Source organism: Anabrus simplex, chromosome 2 (assembly GCF_040414725.1).
Source record: "Anabrus simplex isolate iqAnaSimp1 chromosome 2, ASM4041472v1, whole genome shotgun sequence".
NCBI classification, from domain to species: domain Eukaryota; kingdom Metazoa; phylum Arthropoda; class Insecta; order Orthoptera; family Tettigoniidae; genus Anabrus; species Anabrus simplex.
Genome location: NC_090266.1, coordinates 1,122,817,253 through 1,122,832,697, shown reverse-complemented (window position 1 = coordinate 1,122,832,697; position 15,445 = coordinate 1,122,817,253).

Genomic DNA, 15,445 nt, shown 5'->3' with positions numbered 1-15,445 from the left:
ATCAGTACATGAACCAGTTACCATTGTTCATAAATATGACGTTAGAATGGAGCACCCTCGGTGAGCCTCGAACTCAGCCCGGTTGTCGAAGCTTCACCCTCCCCTACTAGAATAATTCGCTAGCCGAGCCGGTATCGCATTTTTGGGTCTGTGGACTGTCCGATGGGGCAGTACGTTCTTTAGTAATAGTCTCTATAGTAGGGGGAAAAGTTAATTATGAGAGGAATACCATTTCATTACTATTGAGAAGAGAGAGAATATCTTGTATAACAAATTTTTACGTATACTAGTGAAACACATTATTTACATGGGTATGCCATACAAACACCTTACATACAGTAACTTGGGTGATCTTGACGTTTAAATGTTCGGTAGTCTTTTTCTACACTTCATTATACGTTTAAATACTCTCGAACTATTACACTACCTCAGACTTAGAGAGGCGTTTTCTCTCTAATTATTTCACTCTACACTAATATTAAATCACACACATATTTAATCATTATGGACACACCCCGCTGTAAATCTGTTTACCTGCCAAGAATTAATATATTCAATTTGCATCAAATTATGATATAAGTTTGCTAGTATCGTATGAACTGAAATAGGCAATTTACACTCCCAATCCTTTGAAAGTCGCGTTACAACCCTTCCTTAAGTTAAACGTTGCCAAATATGCAGTATAATAAACACGCTCATTTCATTAGGATTTTATCAACACATATATCAGGACATTATTTACTCAACGATGTTACCTATGGACAAGCATTTAGCGACTTCAATACCAGACATCATAAACAAAGTATTATAGCACTACCTGCAACAAATGGACAAGAATATATACATTTCACATACACACAATGGATTACAGGTGGCCTTATTCACCTGCCGCTTGTGACAGTAAGCTTTACTGTCTCCTGCAATGAAGTCAGGACCTTCTGAGACAGGGTATATCTGACCTGGAATTCCCTACACGCTGTGAATAATTAAAGAAATAAATTGGAGGGATCCTTCCTTTAATGCTCATTTGGAATCTCTGCGACGTTGGCTCTATTTAAATTAACACACGTAATCTCTGTGCCGAAAGGAAAGAAACTCGCCACTTGTATCTCTTCTATTTCACTGAAGAAAACGCCTTCACTCCCCCGTTTAAAGGGGCTCATAAAACTCCTGCTGTTAGCTGCCCGTGACACACTATCAAGGGGCGGCCTGCCAAGCACTTCCCAGACAGTTATTTCACGGCAAATAATCTATTCACTTCTTTCAATACTGCCCACAATGGCCTCACAACAAATCTCGGCCCTACATCCGGCCGTACTCAACATATTCACACCGCGATATGCACCTCGCGTATCTTAATGACAGATTCCAAGGGAACTTCACATTTTCATTTCACACTATATATTATGGCTACAGCCTGTTCAGCCATCTCATTTCCTCTCGGTACATTGACCACGATGCAGATCTAATGATGATCTCCTGCCACCAGGGTCCGAATTAACTTGCGCATTCGCGAACTAATTAATTAACGATGTAAGATACCCACTGTCTCGATGCCTTGTTCCAGGTGCCTTAGTTACTAATTTGGAGGGATCTCTACCAGGTGAAGCGCACAAAAAAATGAATTACTGAAAAATCTTGATGACTCGTATATGCTATGGAAAGACGATAATTGGAGTCATTTTTACAGAATATTTAAGCCTTCTCTACTTGACAGCGCTTCACACTTAATTAAGCCAAAGCCCTTATAATTACGTCATGCATTATCGAACCCTTATACAAGGATGGAAGTAAAATATGGTCGTCCCAAAACCATGATGAAAGTATTCTATAAAAGACTCAAATAACAATGAAATTATCATTATTATCCCTCTGAAATGGCGTGCTTGCAGTCTACGTTACATCTAAGTGGAAAATCTACATATTTGCAATGGGACACGACCTTCAAAGATATAAATACTTGGAAATGTACTCAGCCTTCTGGATACCACGTTCACAGCTTTACAGGAGGGCACACCATGGGCTTAAGCTACTTGCATCACGTCATCGGCGATGTGAAGACCCATGATGACTTCCTGGCAGGTCATACACATGACAGCGACGTTCCAGACGTTCTCGGCTACCAGGCGAAATTCCGGCAAACAGCTAGATGACTCGTTCACTCCGGTACACAGGCAAAATTCTGGCATTCAGCTGGACGTCGGCGTTCACTCCGGCGTTCTCGTAGACATGTAAATGAGGGGAAATTATCTCAAGTGAATGCGTTAGTTTATTACACACCACGATTTAAATATATGGTTGGATATACTCATTAGCACGAGCATTCCAACACAATGTCGGTACTGTCCCAGAAGCCCGACATTAATCCCTTCTCATTTATCTATTCTTCTTGTAGGCAGCGATTATAGGCCCAGAAATTTCACTAGTTTCCCTAGAAACGACAGTGGTTAGGCCACTAATGTATTAGCATTCTCGTATTCATGATACTAGTTCAGGCCTGTTCTAATGCACTTAGCCGTGAGTCGAGCTCTCAACTGCACTACGGATTACTTTAACGTGGCGCTGTCCTCAATTAGGTCTACAGTGAGCCGTTCACTGACTTTCTTGGTAGTTCATATTGATATCAAGCACGTTCGCTCCACCCACTTCGCTAAGTACGTCCCTATATATGTTAACGGAGCCGTATTAACTTAGACACATAGGAGGCTCGATGTACGACCTTTTCTACACACGGACATCGGTTATGACGGTATCGTACCGTTCCTATTTTATTAATTTGCGGCACACTGTACACGCTAACATCTCACTCAGAGGGTGATTATTTCCACATATATTCACAGACTTTAATGAATCACTGCATTACACTGCTCAAATTACAAGATTATTTCTTCACAAACGACTCACACACAAACCACGACAAAATACTACCGTACTGGCGTTACACTGAAAATGCACTGTGTAGTGTCTCCTTCTCAGCTCTTGAATATATAGGCGCGCTACGCTAGAGACCCGAATGCTGAGGGTGGGGGAAAAATGCAATCCTTTCTCACACGTTGGTCCGTTAATACGCAACGTATGGTGACGAACAGGGTATCAAAATGTAGCTCCTGTATTCCCATATCCACTGAGTGACTGTTTTTAAAATAGCTTCGTAGATTCTCAAGCAATCTCAAAAGCGTCCTTTAGTCTCTGGCGGTGAATGATGACGAGCACAGGGGATTCCTTGTGTTCGTTGTCACGGTTGGGGTCCAACATCTGTTAGTCATTAAGACGCGCCCTTGTTTACAGCGTAGTTACCGCTCTGTCAGTTAAGTAGAGCACTTTTCGGTCTCATAATTATGCGTAAAATTCCCTGATTCAAATGAATGTTTGCGCTTAATTATCCATTGGGTATTTTGCGATTTATAAATATTAACAGAAATAAAACAGCTGAACGCGATAAGTTGGTAGTGGTGGATGAGCGAGGAAAACAGGGTATAATGTTAGTTTTCACGTTGGATATACTCTCTGGGCTCAGCTAGTGACCTAGTTTCTCTGTCACGTGATAACGCGTCTCTTTCATCTCGCTCGTGGTTGTAGTGAGAAAACTTCGAGTACAAGCGCTCTTGCACCGCCTTGCTGCTAATTACCAGCAACTAGAGCTCGGTCGCGCGACTCTGGATACTGCAAATCGAGTCCTGGTGCGGGCAGAAAAATTCTAACTTGGGCGGTTTTTATCGTAGAATGACGCGGAAAACGGCATATTCCATCTCCTGGATATCATGACACACCATAGGTGCCGTTGTGAACGGTCACACTATCTATCTATCTATCTATCTATCTTTAACTTCATTGAGGAGGCCCACATTTCCACTACTACCGTTAGTGTTTGAGGTTCATTGTATACTAATATTGTGTATTCTTGTTGTGGCATGTCGTTAGTTAGGGAGTGTGTGTTAGACTCGATCAGTGAAGCTGGATTACTTAAGGAAAACGCACACGTTATGCAGTTTCATAATTGTAACTTTTGCATTCTTTAACTGTACAGAACATTAATACGGTAAGACACGTAAACATGCAAATCTCTTTCAGACCGTGCCATCGTAGACAACTGTACTTGTCTAGAAGAAAGCCATACGAACCATTGTTGTTCTTCAGTGTCAACCACCTTCGTTGTTCAACATTAACCACATTTGTCTTTGAATTTGAATTTTAATTGCTGACCAATGTAAATTTCATTTACTGTTCAATGTTATGTTTTCATACGCTTAAGTCGTGCGTGATTATTTAAGCAAGTTGTAGTGACGAACATTGAAGTATCCTGAAAGTAAAGATATTTAGTTATTCAAAGTTATCATAGCTTATTTTCATGTTTAATTACATCCTTCTTTGAACATAGTTAACATTTGTGCGTATTTGAGCATTCCCAGTACTTAATGTTCACCTGATGTCGGTTAGTGCTACAAGTGGTGTAATCAGATTTTTATGATTTTATGGTTTTCATTTGTGTTTTGCCATAAGCACAGTTAACGTTTGCAAGTGAATAGTTAGTCACCGGTCTAAATAGAACTGGAGATTATTTCGATTCAATTAAGGGTGCATCCGTTGATTGCAAGCTACCCAGCGATGGTATTCAGTTAATTTTAACAACAGTCCGGAGCTGGATTACGAGAATTGAACTTTAACGAATCAAGTGTGAACACTATGCGCCCGGCGGTAGTAATAATACTACCAGGCGGCGTGCGCCTGAGTGCCGCTGTTAGTAACAATACTACCACGAAATGTGAAATTCAGTCACTCGAAAGCTATTCATGTTATCGAATTAGTTTTTGTTTTAACGTGCTGTCGATTTCCTTTACTATTGGTAGGTGGTGTTATCGATCGATAGAGATTGGTGTTGCAACCTTGAGACAAAGTTTCATAGCCATGTGCGATCTTACCTAATTGCTGACATACGTACTCCTCACACGCTCTGGTTCGATATGCGCGCGTGTTCTAATGATGGATTATACGACTTCACAGATTTAGAATGAAAGTCTAGTGAGTCAGCAGTCTGCAATGATCTCTCAAGTAGTCGATTTATACGTCATTTTGAGATATGGATCCCGTACCCAGTACAAGTACTGTGTACAGATGAGAAGATTGCAAAAATGAGGAATGTGGCCTGCAAGCACGAACTTCCTGTTCTGCTCTTATCTGCCCGTATCTGCTACACGAAAACATTGACTTACACTTTGCAGTTTACTGGATTACAACTGACAAGAGCGAAGAGCTGCCAGTAGAAGATCATATAAAGTCACCTGGATAGTAGCGGAGTTGCTATGGTAACCATTGCGTCACTGGCTCTGCTGGTGAAAACCCCTTCGCCCCGTGCCTCACCGAGCATGTGCATTCTTCTGATCTCCCAACAGTACGCGTGCATACAGCCCACGGTTAAGTGAACATGTTATTACGGAACTTGTAAACGATTCGAATTCTGATCTGTATTAAAGTGAGTGTGAAGTAGAAAATGAAAATCTACAAGCCTGTCAGGATGATGAATCATCATATTCATCACCAGAAGAATTAGTCGCAAAAAGACGAAGGGAGGTGAGGAGCACGGGAATACAATGGAAACAAGATATTGCTTTCTGTGAACAGGCCCGTTGTTTCTTCCCTTATCGAAATTTTGTGAACGTTTGGCAGATGATTTGGTGAGTAGTGTTGCTGCTGAAATTACTGAAGAATCACGAGCATCATCTGCGGGAAGGTTAGCAAGTAGAGATTATATTCCATTCAGAATAACTGCAGTGGGCGTGAAGAAGGAAGGACACTTGCAGCGTACGTGCAAGGTTTGAAACAAGTCCAAACACATCACCGACCGTGCTGTGAAGAAAATGACGACCGTATAATGCCGTAAATATGACGTAGGTCTTTGCATAGGAGAATGTTTTGAGTGTTACCATACAAAGCTAGGTATTGGGAATAATAATGTGTAATTATGTTGTTCAGTGACTGAAAACTATCGAACTTTTCTCAGAGAATTAGAAATTCAAGTGCGTGAACAAGGATAATATAATGTAACAATACTGTAGCCTGATTTTATTTTTAATGCTGAAGGTACGCATTTTTGAATTGATTTCATGTGATAGTCCACTTTTTCTAGAATAGGCCTATGTATATAAGTTTGTTTATTTATACTGCAAAACACTTACAAACCTGTTATTTTTTCTGACAGTTTAAATCACGCCGACACAGGGTAGGGACGCTATCTTGACTCGTCCGGGCTCATAATGTCGGTACCATGAGGAAGAAGCTCTGTATTTGTTATAAATGAATTGTTAATTAATTACCATCTGTTGGTTCTATTTTTTCTTTCGTTTATACTTCTTATTTTCTTCAGTACAGTAAATCTGAGTCAGCACAAATCTTGCCTCTCATTTAAAGTAGCTCTGCCTTCCTTCAACCCCGTCGATCATCTCAACACGTAACGGAAAATCCCTTAAACACGCAGAGACTACAAGAATCTACAAATACATGCCGCCGGCGCAGCCAAAGTAAATAACTGATGACGACTAAAGGGTTATTATTATTATTATTATTATTATTATTATTATTATTATTATTATTATTATTATTATTATTATTATTATTATTATTATTATTTCACTTCTCACTGCGAACAATATCGGAAATATTTTATGCACATTTCTCGATAAATTAATCATTGCGGAAAACTGTGCCAGAAAAGCACATAGGGCACCCTCGAAAAAATTCCTTTTCTACATAGGAATATTGTAATAATTTGTTGCCTAGTTTTCTTTCCAGTATGTCTTTTTCTCTTATAGCTCCCCAGCCCACACTACTATGGACCTATAGCCCTAATGGGCCTTGGCCTGCTGGTCGGTTCGAAGGCCTGCAGATTACGAGGTACATGGAATGTATTTTAAAGTCAAGAAAATTATAGTGTCCGATCATCTAAACTAGGTAACTATGTCTTTAATTGGCGCGCGGTGTCCCTACTGCTATTGTTACCGCTCACGAGCACGTTGTTTCCTGGCAGAATCGCAATATCAGGATCGTGCGAGGAGTCCTGTGAGTTTGTGGTAACAAAACTGCTAGCGGCGAGTGCATTTGGAGACAAGACTAGGAATTGCGATAGGTTCTGTGCAAGCGCTTTTGCAAGTCTCAGTGAGTGGTGTAGGAAACCAAGATGCGGCGTGGACAGGACGGTTGCGATCGCCGTGATATCTTGAGGTGAAATTTTTGTCTCCTGCTGTGTAATGGTGGAAAGAGGCGTGTCTTTGAACAGGTGTTTTCTAACCGTGTACTTGTAAAACTCACCGTGATAAAGACCTGTCATCACATATTTGCTTGCTTTGTACAAGAAAATCGGTCTAAATTATGTATGGTAATAACATTGCTTAAAATTCGTGTTCGGAACACTTGATTGTACGTTAAAAATATATTGTTTATATTTTCTATCTAATTAGTTCACATATTTTGTGTGAGGGGAGAAGATTAGGATAAATGGGATACAACTAATGTTACTTTCTTTGTATGTTCCAATAGAGTATTGAATAACATTCATTGAAATCGGCATACCGTACAGAAAAAAGCGTCAATGTAGGCCATATGTACAGTACTCAAAGTCATTTCCGTACTGGCATTGAAAGCCATTGGAGCGGTGGAAGGTAAAGGCTTCCAATATCTGTACCCTCCCCCAGGAATTAACCTGGTACTCGTTTTTGGTGTAGGCGAGTGAATATCAGGGCAATGTGCACCTCCGGAAGTGGAAATCTCGTTTCCTTAAATTTTACGACTTCCAGACGGGTATTCGATATGTACAGTAGGCTACCGCTATTTAATAACACTCATTAAAGTAAGAACTGCACAGAAACACGTCCATGTAGGCTAGATGTACAGTATTTAACAATACAATTCATTGAAATAAATAAATAAATAAATAAATAAATAAATAAATAAATAAATAAATAAATAAATAAATAAATAAATAAATAAATGGCGTGTGGCCTCCGGAGAGGCCTGGTGCCAGTCTTTCGACTTGACGCCTGATAGGCGACCTGCGCGTGGCACACACACACACCCAGACCATCGGAATTAACCAATGAAGGTTACAATCTCCGGGACTCCTTGGACCATGGAGCCGGATACTACACAGTTTATGCTGGATATACAGTGTTTAATAACATTCACTGAAATAATCACACTGTGGATGAGGGCGGTAGAATTAACACCTACGGCATCTCCTACCTGCCGGAAAAGGCCACTAAAGAGGGCACCAGTGCCTCTTACCTTGGGGGCCTGGATTGGCGACCACGGGCCTCTTAGCCGAATCCTGCCATTGCTTCCACTCACATGTGATACACTACAATAGCAGTTTGGCTGTACGGTGTGATGATTCCAATTATGTGTTGTTTTCAATGGGTTCTTTCCTTCTTAGTCTGTTTACCCTCCAGGGTTGGTTTTTCCCTCGTACTCAGCGAGGGATCCACCTCAAGGGCGTGAGACATTGGGTCGGGGGAGGATGACCAGTACCTCGCCCAAGCGGCCTCACCTGCTATGCTGAACAAGGGCCTTGATAGGGGATGGAAAGATTGGAAGGGGTAGACAAGGAAGAGGGAAGGAAGCGTCCGTAGCCTTAAGTTAGGTACCATCCCGGCATTTGCCTGGAGCAGAAGTGGGAAACCACGGAAAACCACTTCCAGGATGGCTGAGGTGGGAATCGAATCCACCTCTACTCGGTTGACCTCCCGAGGTTGAGTGGACCCCGTTCCAGCCCTCGTACCACTTTTCAAATTCCGTGGCAGAGCCGGGAATCGAACCCGGGCCTCAGGGGGGGGGGCCGCTAACCACACTAACCACTACACCACAGAGACGGACTATTAAACAATGTGCCGGTACATACATACTACATTGCCAATTTCCTGTACAGTGTGGTGATTTCAAATATGTATCGATTTCAATGAGTGTTATTAAATACTGTATATGTAGCCTACATTTGCATTTCTCTACATAGGTGGTGTTTGTGATTACTGTTTTAAGAGAAAGTTCAACTAGGCAACTGCCCTATATTAATACTAACCACAGGGAAAACATGGAAGGGATCCGACACTTCGAAAAATGGAGGTATCGGTCAAGGAAAGACACGGTCCACGAAGGGCGTGAACATGAAAGACTCCCTAGGCTTCGCGAACATAATACCGTCCGCTTTGGAAATGAACAAGTGTTGTCCAAGGGAGGTCAGATACGATAGAGACCGAGCTCGGTAGCTGCAGACGCTTAAGTACGGCCAGTATCGATTATTCGGGTGACAGCGGGTTCGAAACCCACTGTCGGCAGCCCTGAAGATGGTTTTCCGTGGTTTCCCATTTTCACACCAGGCAAATGCTACAGACCTTTCCTACCCCATCGTCGCCATAAGGCCTATCTGCGTCGGTGCGACTTTAAAACAACTTGTAAAAAAAGTACGATAGATGAAAGTGACGAGCCTGGCACAAGTGCGTGGAAAAAAATGCCGGGATTCGGCTAAAGGGCCCGTGGTCACCAACACAGGGTACCAAGTTAAGAGCCACTGGTGCCCCCTTTTAATGTCTCTTACGGCAGGCATGAGATACTTTGGGTGTTAATTCTACCGCCCCCACCCAAACGGTTTTTTTCTGCACACTGTGATTATTTCAATTAATGTTATTTAACACTGTATATCTAGCTTAAATTGACGTGTTTCTGCGCAGTGTGTTTATTTCAACTTATGTCCGGCTCCATGGTGCTGGCGTATGATCCATGGGGTCCCGGGCTCGATTCCCGGCCGGGTTGGGGATTTTAACCTTCATTGCTTAATTCCGATTTTTCGGGGTCTGGGAGTGTGTGCCGCCTTGAGGAAGACTTGCACCAGCCTTCTCCAATGAATTGTATTATTAATTACTGTACATCTGGCTTACATGCACGTGTCTCTGTACAGTGTTCTTATTTTAATGAATGTTAGTAAATACCGGTACTGTACATATAGCCTACATTGACGTTTCGAGTGTACAGTATGCCGATTTCGAAGAATGTTATTCATTACTCTGTTGGTAAATAGAATGTGGCATTAGTTATATTCCTTTTATCCTAATTTCCTCCCCTCACACAAAATAGGTGGACTAATTAAAAAGACCGAGCTCGATAGCTGCAGTCGCTTAAGTGCGGCCAGTATCCAGTAATCGGGAGATAGTGGGTTCGAGCCCCACTGTCGGCAGCCCTAAAGATGGTTTTCCGTGGTTTCCCATTTTCACACCATGCAAATGCCGGGGCTGTACCTTAATTAAGGCCACGGCTGCTTCCTTCCACTTCCTAGGTCTTTCCTATCCCATCGTCGCCATAAGGCAAATCTGTGTCGGTGCGACGCAAAGCAAATAGCAAAAAGAAAAACTAATTAAAAAGAAAGTATAAACAATATATTTTGCACTATCAAGTTTCTCAAACACGACATCTATAAAATGTGACTACCGTACATACAGTAATTACGTCCAATTTTGTTGTATAAAAGTAGTGGAGCAACAGCGATTCTAAAACAATGGATACAAACACGACCAGATACTCTTGTTTGACAAGTGTGAGGCGATTTTGAATATGAGTGCAAGGCTAACCTCACAAACGCCATCTTGGAGGGGCGTAACCTCACCCCACGTGCTTTTTGTTTACCAACATGACCACGTGCTCTCGTTTGACAGGTGTCAATACGACCACGTGCTCTTGTTTGACAGGTGTGAGGCGCGGAATTTGAATAAGAGTGGAGGGCTAAACTCAGGGACGCATAACAGCGCAGCTATCTGCAGGAACGGTTTGCGCGCGAGCATAACAGTGCTGTCGCCATCTTGGAGGGGTTTAACCTCAGTTTTAGTGCGAGATGCCCTTCTCGACGTGTAAGAGGGCAAGCCTAACCTCACAGTCGCCATCTTGGATGGGATTATCCTCATTTTTATGGCGAGATGCACTTGCTGGCGCAACAGTCGCTAACTTGAGAGGCTTAAACTCACGTTTATGGTCAAATGCACTTCCCGACGCCAAGGGCGTAGTTTACGGCCAGATGCCCTTCTCGACAACATCTTGCCAGCTCCCCTTCCCGACACCATCTTGAAGGGCCTAACTTGCAGGCCTTAGTTTTACGGTCAGATGCCCTTCCAGATGTCATCTTGCCAGATGCCCTTCGCGAAACCATCTTGGAAGGGACTAACCTTACAGGGCCTAGATTTACAGGCAGATGCCCTTCCCGATGCCATCTCGCAAGATGCCCTTCCCGACGTAATATTGGAGGGGCCTAACATCACAGGACCTGTTTCACGGCTAGATGCCCTTCCCGACGCCATCCTGGAAGGGTCCTAACCTTACAGGGCCTAGTTTTAAGACCAGATGCCCTTCCCGACGACATCTTGTCAGATCCCATTCCCGAAGCTATCGTAGAGGGGCCTAACCTTACAGGGTTAATGTTTACAGGCAGATGACTTTCCCGACGACATCTTGCCAGATCCCATTCTCGAAGCCATCTTGGAGGGGCCTAACCTCACAGGGTCCTAATTTTACGGCCAGATGCCCTACCCGACATCATCCTGCCAGATGCCCTTCCCGACTCAATCTCATTCTCCTGCTGTGAAAATGGGAAACCATAGTACGCCATCTTGTTAGATGCCCTTCCTGACGCCATCTTGGAGAGCCCACCTATCCTAGTCGCCATTTTGTTTATGAAACGCTTCCATCCGACAGGCTACTTAGTTGTGCAGTCTATACATGGCTTTACGTCACCATCCGACGGACGCTATTTTGGAGGGGCCTGCCCCAGTTCAAGGCTTTACGTCTCCATCCGACGGACATATCATGTGACGTCACAGCGTAACCTTCCCCCAGTTCATGAACAAGTCTAAACATGTGGACAGGGCACAAGAAAACTGTGCAGGTCCTATCCTGTTACAGAGGACCGGAAATGGATTGTAGTGTGGCCTCTCAAGATGGCGAAATGACTGACAATTGTTTGAATGCATATATATTTTCGTGTTTGGAACCTACATGGTCTGTTGTTATCTTACCTTGCTCATAATTTTTAAATATACATGTATTTTGTAATGAACAGTACACTAAAGATTTGAACAGTCAGCATACAATCCCCGTGTGTTCTGAACAGAAAAACTTACCTTGATCATAAATATATGCCAGGTGAATGTGGAGGAGGGCGCGGTACCCCGTTCAGATATATGCCAGGTGAAGGAGGAGGGCGCGGTGATGGGAGAAATAACAGTCGACATTTGCACGCAGGCAACCTCTAGGCAGTCGATGATGACATTCTCAAACCTATACGAACTTACAACTGTAAATAATTGACACGCAGCCAACCTAGATTGTGGCAAGGCATCAAAAATGATATGCAGGCAACCGCGAGGCAGACGATGATGTCATTCTCGAACCTACTATCTTCCTAATACGAACTTACAACTCTATGTCTCACTCAGTATAAAACAGAACACTCGAAATTGACATGCAGGCAATCTAGATTGTGACGAGACACAATCCATAGTCACCGAGCTTGAATAAAAGTTTCTCTATTTCAGGTACGGATTAAAACCCTAAAGAGGAAAACAACGGGAAACTACCTCACTCCTTATTTCTGCGAGCTGGCCACACATGTACATATATATCAACACTGCTCGCAGTCAGGAAACTTACTCATTTTATACACATGCATTGAACGATATATATTACCAACGTCAAGGAACCAACACATAGTCACCGTGAAAGAATAAAAACAATTCTCTTTCATAGGCATGGATTAGAACACTGAAGTGAAGAGGAAAACAAAGGGAAACTACCTAAATTCTTATTTCTGCGAGCTGACCACACATGCACATGTTCATCATCACTGCTTGCAGTAAAACAGCGGAAAACTTTGTTATAGCATACACATGCATTGGACTATATATCACCAACACAAGGTGTATTTGTACATATGCCACGGGGAACCTAACAAACTGCGGCATAACACAACAGATTATATGTCAACTGTTCTAAACTTTCCTGATAATTACAAAAAATAACAAATTTATAAAGGAGTAAGGTAACAAAAACTATGTATTGCAACCTTTCCACCCCACGCCATTTGCCGCATAGAACCAAATGACTGCATGATAATCCCTAAAAAGTCGGGATACCGCCATATAGCACCATACGCCAAAGCGCCTGATGGAAAGGGACCTTTTTAGTCTAGAGTCAAATGCCACCTCATCAGGAAGGAACAAGAAAAAAAATTTCACAATGATGGGTGAGCAAATGCTCTTCCGACCGTGCAAGGGTCTACTGCACCCTTCCGTTCCATAGAATCAAACCACCGACCTCCCAAGGCCATGGTGCGTTCGCGGCAGAAGATCAAAGAAAATAACACATAACTAGGTTAAAGGCATAAATGAACGGAAGGAAACCTGGGATACAATGTTATTCGGCAAAATGACAGGCAGACAAAAGTTTAAATACCTATTTATTGAGCCTTGATAAATCAAATTAATTAAAGGTTGATCCTGAATATTTATAGTATATCAATGTTGAATATGCAATGTCCAATGGACTAAATACAAATTGTAAAGTGTCAAAAAATTTATTTCTCCTTTACCTCTTTCTTCTTCCCGACATGATGATAAATATTACATTAGAATTTGTATAACATACTTTTTAAAAAAATCAGAAATATCCTTATAAATGCGACGGGTATCATTAATAACTTTCTTCACTATCAGAAGAAGCAATTATTTATACGACAAATTAAATTGAAGATAACTTGAAGTGGTCACCTAGCTAAATTAATTATATTACAAAAATAAACAAAGAATAAATGAATGCTAGTCGATATAATCCTAATCAAAATAAAATGACTGATGTCGGGTCCAGAAATCGAACCCACATCCCAATGAATCCAATGACAAAAATTACGAAAATAAAACTCGATTTGTCATCCACATAAAGAGTGAAACACGACTAAAAGAATGTATAAAAAAGGAAAATATGTACACAATATGAAAATAAACAATAACAATATACACATGCAATTGGCTGTATATAAAAAAATGTGACAACAAAAATCCATGGTTGCCTCAGAACTCGAACCGATGATATCCAAGATGGCATCGACAAACGGGACAAAAAAACTGCCTTTCTTAGTTAATCATAGGGTCAACAAATAACTAATAATACTGGCGTTCCAGTTAGTTAAATATTATAATAAGATCATACATGGAAAAGTAAAAGAATCCTTTAAACAATAATCGGTGTCGCACTGCCTTCATTCTAAGTGGAATAGCTCGAACAATACAGCATACAGTAATCCTCTACAAGGGGCAAGCCTTCTTCACTCTCCCCTCATCGTAAATCTCTGGACGTCAAAGCCCTAGCAAATAATGGCCCGGTGTGGCAGAAATATCCTTTCAACATCTCAAGGTGAAAGCAAATCCTTTCCCTTGGAACACATATTTGTTAAATAATCTTATTTCATTATATATTCTCATATCATATTTCCAAAGCTCCACTGGCTTATAAATTCACTGTCCTGCCACAATTATATAATACAATATCAATCCACTGTTCATTGTCTCATATTCACATCCATCAACTCAGAATGACCGGCTTCGATTCCATCCGATTACAGAATACAGCCTAGGTTTTTCCTACATTTTAAAATCAAATCAATAAAATCAAATATGGATTTTAAACATATCCATAATGTTATTCTCATATCTAGAAAGGGAAATTATTCGACATTAAAGGAAAACGCTAATCTCAATAGGAGAGCGTCTGTTCGATGTCTAGGCATGTCACAAGTTACGCATATAATTAATACAGCCATCTACAAATATATTATCATGCAAATTACGTGAAAATAAGAGTGCCTTGCTATCCTAATGTTAACACTCGATAATCCATTTTTACAAGCATAATCACCATGCATTATCATAATAAGCTTGGATATCACGTAAATAAATTATACAAAATTACGGTTTGGGTCAGTGCCAAAACAAATCTACTTTCTATTACTTTTACCTAATCTAAGCACTCTCAAACTAACTAATATTTTATCATCACGTCAAATACATGAATTACGTTAATTTTATATATATATATATATATATATTTAAGCCCATGGAGTAGACTATTAATTCCATGAAATGAACATAAATGAATATGAAGACCACTCACAAGTTCTCTCTCTAATTAAAAAAAATACATGCAATTTACATGTCTAACCTAATTTACGTGATCTGCATAATGAATAACCGCGCATTTATTAAAAAATTATTTCATTTTAGTACTTATCATCATGTCGTAACAATCCAAGGTTCGGGTCCCGGGTAAGACCCTCATCTTCATCTTTTAAGCTTCCATGGTGTTGACGTTGGTCACGGGTTCATGTCCGTTGTTACTCCCGCTGAGCACGTTCATAAGCCAATGGTTA